Source organism: Oncorhynchus masou, chromosome 32 (genome assembly GCF_036934945.1).
Source record: "Oncorhynchus masou masou isolate Uvic2021 chromosome 32, UVic_Omas_1.1, whole genome shotgun sequence".
Lineage (NCBI taxonomy): Eukaryota > Metazoa > Chordata > Actinopteri > Salmoniformes > Salmonidae > Oncorhynchus > Oncorhynchus masou.
Window position 1 is genome coordinate 26,879,353 of NC_088243.1, and position 8,928 is coordinate 26,888,280.

At 45.0% G+C, this 8,928-nt stretch overlaps 1 pseudogene; it reads right to left on the reverse strand.

Annotated features, from left to right (window-relative positions):
• LOC135525811 (pecanex-like protein 4) overlaps positions 1-7,598 on the reverse strand; it is a 9,638-nt pseudogene extending 2,040 nt beyond the window's left edge.
• Between the last annotated feature and the right edge of the window lie 1,330 nt (positions 7,599-8,928).

The window sequence follows — 8,928 nt, forward strand, 5'->3', positions numbered from 1 at the left end:
GTCAAATAAGTTCACCACAAATGAGCGATTCAAACACATAACCATTAATGAACCAGTACCTTGATGTTGACCATGCAGTAGCCATATCCTCTCTCCAAGATCATGATCCACACCATGCGGTGTCCTGGAAGCAACCCAGGAAGTGGAAGCCAGGAGCCAGAGAACCTTCAGAGGGAAGGAAAAAAATCAAATGTAGGCCTATCAGCTTCTTCATACACTTATCCACAGCTAAGATTTCGGGTAAGGCTGATTCCATTATGCATCATGTCCCTATTCATAGCATATTCTCATCGCAACCTTTGAGTGGTGTTATACTTGGTCACAGTCATCCCAGTGGTAAATTATTATTATAGGACATGTAGTCAAGAGATGCTATCCTCTGGGGGCTGAAGATGAGAAAGCTTGGAGTATAAACATAGATAAGTTCCCCCTGGTCACAGAACCCTTTCATTTTGCATCAGTAGTGAGTCTTTTCGGCTGTGGATAACTTGGCTGTCGGATTAATTCACCATTTCAGTTGTAGAGGAAGGTCATGATACAGTTTAAACTGGCTGACTGCACAGATCTAAATAGTGAATTCCTTATATTCCTCGGCTTTCCATTAGTCTCTAAATATTCATTACTCTCATGGGAGTAGACTTGGGGAATTTGTACGAGGGGGCATTTCATTTTTGGTCGACAAAGGGGAGAGAGGACAGACATTTTTAGTGAAGTTGTAGTGGCAGAGCGATGGTTGCTTTCGTTTAAGTTTGACTAGTGTTCAAGGATAATGTCATATCCTAAAGCGGCGTCTCGGAATATTCACCGACGCTGCCTCGCGATGGGAAATGACACACTGTGCGTTCTCCGCTCCCGCTCAATGCTCACTGATGCACAGCCGCCAATGTCACAGAGGGGGCAAAGGGAGAGGAAAACACTACACTAAACTCTCCTCGTTCTACTGGATATAGCATGCCCAACAAGCGCTTAGCTTAAATTAAACATCACAGTTCAGGCACCCCCAGTTAGCCAAGAAAACAAAATTGAGTGATGACATTACTATAGCAATTTCTGTTTCTGTTTTGAGTAGTCAATAAATAATTAAGCTTGTACTTGCTCAGTTTCTTCCTTGCCCCCTCCTGACAGCAAATAGAGCACTGAACACGTTTTTTGGAAGAAGCTCTGGCTGGCTTTAGAGTATTATGAGGTTAATGGTGTTGAAACATTTGGATGTAATGAATACAGATCAGAACGATTTTATTCGGGTCACTTCTCGGGAATCACAACTGGATCCTGCAAGCTTACATTACTGCCGGCGTCTCTACTGAGCAACTCACAACATTCCTCTTAATATGAAACCATAAGAGGCTCCCCCCGCCCGGCTCTTTCATCTGCATACATTCACTGCTCGGCCAATCTAAAAAAAGTTCAGTCACTGCGATTGAGTCAACATACATAGTAAGTAATAAAACAACCATGAGGACACGGAGCTGGAACACTGAGTGCACTATGGTGTTCTGTGCTAACTGCTTGTGGTTGGAAAATTAATGGCTTCTCCCAACAATAGGGGTTAAAGATTAAACTGAAAATATGCCCAACACCTAATGCAGTATAATGTATACTGTAAAGTGTGGGTAAATAAGGAAGTCTGACAACGTTACTGCCGGTGTAAATGTAATGTTTACCTTATCATTTCATACATTGTACATAAGCTACAAAGTCATGTCTGGAAAATAAACAGTTATATCAAAGTACTTTCACTTCACCCAGTACCTGGAGTCGCAAGCCAAATAAAAAAGTAACAAGCCTCCCAGGTTTGAAGTACTATCTCCACACCTTGACAAAGCAAAAACAGGTTTAGATTTTTTTGCAAATGTATATTTTTTAAACATCACATTTACATAAGTATTCAGACCCTTTACTCAGTACACTGCCAAAATGTGCCTTTTGGCAGTGATTACAGCCTTGAGTCCTTGGGTATGACTCTACAAGCTTGGCACACCTGTATTCGGGAGTTTCTCCCATTCTTCTCTGCAGATCCTCTCAAGCTCTGTCAGGTTGGATGGGAAGTGTTGCTGCAAAGCTATTTTCAGATCCCTCCAGAGATTTTAGATTGGTTTCAAGTTCAGGCTCTTGCTGGGCCACTCAAGGACATTCAGACACTTGTACTGAAGCCTGCATTGTCTTGGCTTTATGCTTGGGGTCATTGTCCTGTTGGAAGGTGAACCTTCGCCCCAGTCTGAGGTCCTGAGTGCTCTGGAGCAGGTTTCCATCAAGGATCTCTGGCCTTTGCTCCATTCATCTTTCTCTTGATCCTGACTAGTCTCCCAGTCCTTGCTGCTGAAAAACATCCCCACAGCATGATGCCGCCACCACCACCCATGCTTCACCGTAGGGATGTGATTGCCCAGGTGTTGAGCAGTTCCTGGTTTCCTCTAGACGTGATGCTTGGCATTCAGGCCAAAGAGTTCGATCTTGGTTTCATCAGACCAGAGAAATAATCTTGTTTCATGGTCCTTTTAGGTGCCTATTGGCGAACTCCAAGCTGGCTGTAATGTGCCTTTTACTGAGCAGTGGCTTCCGTCTGGCTACTCGACCATAAAGAACTGATTAGTGGAGTGCAGCAGAGATGGTTGTCCTTCTGGTTGATTTCCCCCCCCCCCCAGAGTAACTCTGGAGCTCTGTCAGAGTAACCATCGGGTTCTTAGTCACATCCCTGACCGAGGCCCTACTCCACCGATTGCTCAGTTTGGCCAGGAGGCCAGCTCTAGGAAGAATCTTGGTGGTTCCAAACTTCTTCCATTTAAAAATGGAGTGCACTGTGTTCTTGGGGACCTTCAATGCTACAGACATTTTTTGGTACCCTTCCCCAGGTCTGTGCCTTGACACAATCTTGTCTCGGAGCTCTACAGACTTTCTCAGACCTTATGGCTTGGTTTTTGCTCTGACATGCACTGTCATCTGTGGGACCTTAAATAGACAGGTGTGTGCCTTTCCAAATCATGTCCAATCAATTTAATTTACCACAGGTGGACTCCAATAAAGTTGTAAAAACATCAAGGATGATCAATAGAAACAGGATGCACCTGAGCTCCTTTGAGTCATAGCAAAGGGTATGAATACTTTTAAAATGGAAAAACATACCTTATTTACATTAAATATACAAGCATGTCTTAACCTGTTTTTTCTTTGTCATTATGGGTTATTGTGTGTAGATTGGGGGGGGAGTATTTAATTTTAGAATAAGGCTGTAACAAAGTTAAGGGTTCTAAATACCTTCCAAATGCACTGTAAATGTGTCTGTGTGCTAAGGTGCAGAGAATCAGAGCAGGTGGTCAGTCCAGTTCAAGTGTTCAGCAGTCTGATGGTTTTTAGATAAACGGTCTCTGAGCTTGTCTCTAAGGGGCGGGCCATTACCATGGTAACGGTGGGATTCACATGTCTGACAGATTCTCCGACATACCTTTGCTAGTACCAATTGAGCAAGCTCAAACAAACATTGAACAACCTAGCGTGTGAACAAAACAACGTAAATAGCCAAGAAACACAAGGACAAAGTCACACTTCAGTAGATTTTTTGGTAAATTCGACCAACTTCAAGTTGTGCGCTTCTAAAAATGTATATTTCAGTGCGCACAGCGCCCCAGGCACTGTTGCTGCACGCAAGTTGGGATATATGGGACTCTACATAGGTCTTTGTATAGAAATAAATCATTCTTATTTCTACGATTCTTTGTGTGATTAGCTACCAGCTATGAAACAAAATTGCATAAAGACATTAAATAGCAACGGATGGATTTTTTGTTGTTGCTATAAATCACAATTCGCACATGCTCATGCTCTTACTTAAGCTTACTTTTTCAGTTCGTACGCATCTACTTATTGGCGCATATGCAAGTATAATGGTCACATCGTAGAGCCCTGAAATTCATTCAAAGCATCATGCTCTCCCCTTCCTCTTTGTAAATAAATTTGACTACAACCATGGAGTCTGGACAGAGGCAGGCGGTGCCCATGGGCCCAACCCAACTATGCTGAGGCCTAGGGAAGCCCAAAGGAAGATGGGCAGGGTGAAGAGGGGCAGCAGAGGAGCAGAGATCATGGCAAACAGGAACACCACAGAGAGCAGCAGAGGACACAGGGAAGCGTTCGGGGCCAGGAGGTTCCCGGCCGACTGAAGCCTCAGTCCAGGAGGTCACCAGCAGGGTCAGGGCAAACTTCAGCTTGGACAGGAACTGGAGCAGCCTATCACTCAGCAGGCCCACCTGGGTTGACAAATGAAAGACAAAAACTTTGTGCATTTCTGGTTTTGGGCGATACTAAAGATTAAACCAGGACTTCAATTTCAATGTTCAACTTTAAATATTTTTCCGTAAAAAGATCATGCCTAAGTCATGAATGCTGAAATGTGTCGTTACCAGAAGGAGCTGGACCCCTATGCCCATACTGTCCCACCCAGGCAGTCTGGTTTCCCCTGCAGCCAGCCTCACTGACACCATCTGAAACAGGGCATCCTCAAAGCTCTGCCACACCTGCACAACACAGAGACCCATTACTCAAATCAACATGACTTAAATCATATTGATAACAGAGGATCAATGGTCATGAAGTCACCGGAGAGAGAAACTCTGGTTGATTGATATACAGTACATGCTTACGTTATACATAAAATAATCCATGTGTACCATTCTGAAGGCCCGGGTGAATCCCACACTGAGAGAGGCTGTGTGGAGTTGCTGAACAGAGCCATCCAGCATCAGCAAAACAATCATTGCAAAGGGAGACACTGCAATGTAAAACACAGTCACCGTTAAATATAATGTATTACGATGCATGAATAGTATGTTTCAGTAATGACAAAGCAATACTATATTGCAAGGTGAGCTCACTCAGATTGAGCAGCACCCTCCTGATGGCCCCAGCCACGGGGAGACCCCTTCTGCGCTGCTTGAACACCGGGACATTGGCCATTCCTCTTGGGTACAGTGGGTTGAGGAATACTCCTCCAAAAACATAGGCTCCCTGGATCTCTCCGAGAGCCCAGCAGACAATGAAGAGGATGAGGTAGCTGACAGCAGCTTGTGGTCCCCTGGCCAGGTTCTGAAAGGGACTGAGGAAGTGATGTAAGAGGCCTGCCTCAGCCATGGCCCCCGGCAATAGCCCCAGGTAGAGCAGCATCTCCCTGCAGCACAACTGCCAGCCAAACCAGCAGGGAGTGGAAGAGGATGCCCCCCTACGCCATCCACTGTCGCCGCGGGTCACCCTGGGACCTCCTCTACAATGTGCCCCAAATTGTCTGAGATCTAAACTAAGCAGAAACCCCATGGCCATGGAGAAGACGACCACACCCACGGTGGACAGGATGAAGAAGGTACAAACAGTGACACATGCAGATATGGCGAACATCCCCAGCAACCTTTAGGAAGGACAGAGAGCACAGAATCATAGGCGCTCACACAGGCATATGGTAAAGAGCTCAAGGAACTACATCAGTGACTTAAGTATAATCAGACTGCATCTAAATGTTGACAAAAAAACAACTGATGTAGCAAGCAAAATAAACCTAAGGTTACTGGACATGGGAGAGCAGCCCAAACCGAACACCAGTGCCTGCTCCATGCCCCAAAGGAGGAGGGCGTCCAGAGGTGACAGCATGCCCAGCGCCAACAGCAGAGGCCGGACCAGGAACACCACATGAAGAACCTGACTGGTTAGCTGGAACTCTGGCACTGGATCTGTAAATCTGGACTCCAGCATAGGGGAAAAAAACAAGCAAATCACAAAATGTAAGCAATCCTATCAAAATATCCATAAGTTTCAAAACAGTCATTAAGACCAATTTTGTTATTTCTTACCTATCAGTAAGGTCCACAGCTATGACAGTTAATATGTAGAGTGGTCAGATGAGTGGGATGATCTCATAGGTGTCCTGTGCCTGGAATGTGGCCATCTCTGCGTCCGTGTTGATGATAAGGGAGTACTCTGCCGTACAGTCACCCAGCTCAGGACAAAGACCACCAAGGCTACACCCACACTGCCGTACAGTGTAGTTAACCTGCCCAGGAGCACATACCATGTTCCCAGGCCACAGAGGGTCCCCGCCAGCATGGTGTGGAGCACCACGTTCAGCCCAAACCTCTTCCCTGGGGCGATGAACCTCACTGTCTCTGGGCCTACACAGTTGGTGAACTCCACCTCATCAGCCAGGATGTTGGGCACTCCCAACCTCTCCACCGTGCCATTCCTGCAGGCTGCATACAGTGCCAGGGCCTGGACACCCACTGCTGCCCCAAGCATGAGCATAGCAGACAGCACAGCAGCGTGGAGCTCCTCCTGCAGCTGGCACAGCAGCGTGCCAATGCCACCCAACAGCCATGGTGTCAAGAACAAGTCCGCCTGGTTGACATAGATATAAGGCGGGGCGCAGTAGCCCAACTTCAAGCACGGACCCCCCAGCACCATCTGAGGGAAACGCTTCCAGAACTCCTGCTTGTATTCATTGAGCAAGGGCACATCTGGCCCCATCCTGACCATGCCCTAGGGTGGTGCAGGTCATCTTTCTGGGGCTGCAGTTAGCATCCGTGTCATCCTATAGGACAAGATCAGAGGCAGCTTGAGTCATATGTCTGCCACAAAAGGAATGCTGCTTGCAGGATTTTTTATTATACAAACTCCCTCGAAAACCTACCTAACATCAGTAATGTATAATTGTCAACAGGTTTGCTAGGTATGTTTTCAACTGCTGTCAAAGAGCTGGCTGCCTGGGTGCGTCAGTCACCCACGCACGGATGACTAAGTTCGTAGTCAGGTCAATAACATTGCAAAGCTACACTAGTACATGTTGTATAAACTGACCTTGACTAAAACATGTAAACAGTAATGGCTAGCTAACGTTATCCGTGCGTGGTTGCAAATAAAACATAAATACAAGCTTGCAGCATAACATACGCTAGCTGCATTCATATATATGGGATGGCTAGCTAGCTACTGAGGCAGAAATAACGTTTGTGAAAAAAATAATTAGCTAGCTACATTAAATTTAGCTATCTAGCTAACATTAACTAGCTAAATGACCTCTTGTACCTTTGAATGGAGAGATAGGATATCCTTTAAATTAAGCGGCTGTCGTATTAATTTTCGACAGTAAGTATAGCAATTTGTTTAGATACAAAAATGCTGTCTTAAATGTGCCGTTCCCAGTGAGCAACGATAGCTAGCTAACATTTGAGGCTAGAAAATAATCACAACAATAAGTGAGGGCTTGCCCTCCAACTTGGTTCGGCAATGTTTGCACTTTGTGACAAAACAGTCAAACTCAGCCTACCCATCAATTTCCACTCCGTTCTTCTTCTTCTTCTTCTTCTTCTTCTTCTTCTTCTTCTTCTTCTTCGTGGTTTAACGGCGTTTGGCATCCAATAAATGTTGCATTACCGCCACCAACTAGACTGGGGTATAAATCTCTTATACCTTCAGTGGGAAAGGGGGGGATACTGTGTAATCTAACCCTATTCCAATATTTAAACCCATCTAGTCCTAGCTCAGGCTAACAGCCTGGAAGGATGGGACACCACCAGTCAACTGTAACTCTTTTGAAGTCAAATCTCGTACACCCAAATACTTCCCCGCAGCTGCCACCACAAGCTCTATTTTTTTGCGGTACAGTTGATAACCATTGCTATGTATGCTACAAAGCCAATCTTACTGAAGCATATATCACTCATATATCACTCATTGGCCTATCCCTCTGTACTGGCGCATATCTACCACTCACACAAATCCTTTCAGAATCCCTCCCCATTGACCCATCTTCCGCTACTTTCTTCACTGCCTCAGCAAATGGACACCCTCTCCATTACTCCAACCCTGGTACACTCAACCTGCCTCTCTCGCACCAGACACTTCTGATCCCCAGCCCCATGGGCACCCCTACAATTAACACATACTGCTTCTTTCCCCAATACTTCACATTCTTTTCTCTTGTGACCTTCTGCTCACCCCACTCACCAGATGGGACTATCTAAAAACATTTCTATACAGCTATTATCGAAAGTGACTTTTTTGTAGCAAGTTAGGAGAACTTAGGCAGCAGGAGAATTAGGTTAAGATTATGAAAAGGGTTCGTTTAAAAAAAAATGCTTTCTTAACCTGCTGCGAAAATCACTTTGGGCGAAGTGTCATGTTTTTGGGGAGTCCCCTCACCAGACAGACCAAAAGACAGACAGAGAGAGACACACGCCCAAACACACACATCCTCATGTTTGCATTGAACTGCTCTTTTCTTATCATTGCCGTACGGATAGCTACAGTTGAAGTCAAAAGTTTACATACACTTAGGTTGGAGTCATTAAAACTTGTTTTTCAACCACTCCACACATTTCTTGTTAACAAACTATTGTTTTGGCAAGTCGGTTAGGACATCTACTTTGTGCATGACACAAGTAATTTTTCCAACAGTTGTTTACAGACAGATTATTTCACTTATAATTCACTGTATCACAATTCAATTGAGTCAGAAGTTTACATACACTACGTTGACTGTCTTTACACAGCTTGGAAATTTTCAGAAAATGATGTCATGGCTTTAGAAGCTTCTGATAGGCTAATTGACATAATTTGAGTCAATTGGAGGTGTACCTGTGGATGTATTTCAAGGCCGACCTTAAAACTCAGTGTATCTTTGCTTGACATCATGGGTAAATCAAAATAAATCAGCCAAGACCTCAGAAAAAAAACTGTAGACCTCCACAAGTCTGGTTCATCCTTGGGAGGAATTTCCAAATGCCTGAAGGTACCACGTTCAACTGTACAAGCAATAGTACCCAAGTATAAACACAATGGGACCAAGCAGCCGTCATACCGCTCAGGAAGAGACGCGTTCTGTTTCCCAGAGATGAACGTACTTTGGTGTGAAAAGTGCAAATCAATCCCAGAACAACGGCAAAGGACTTC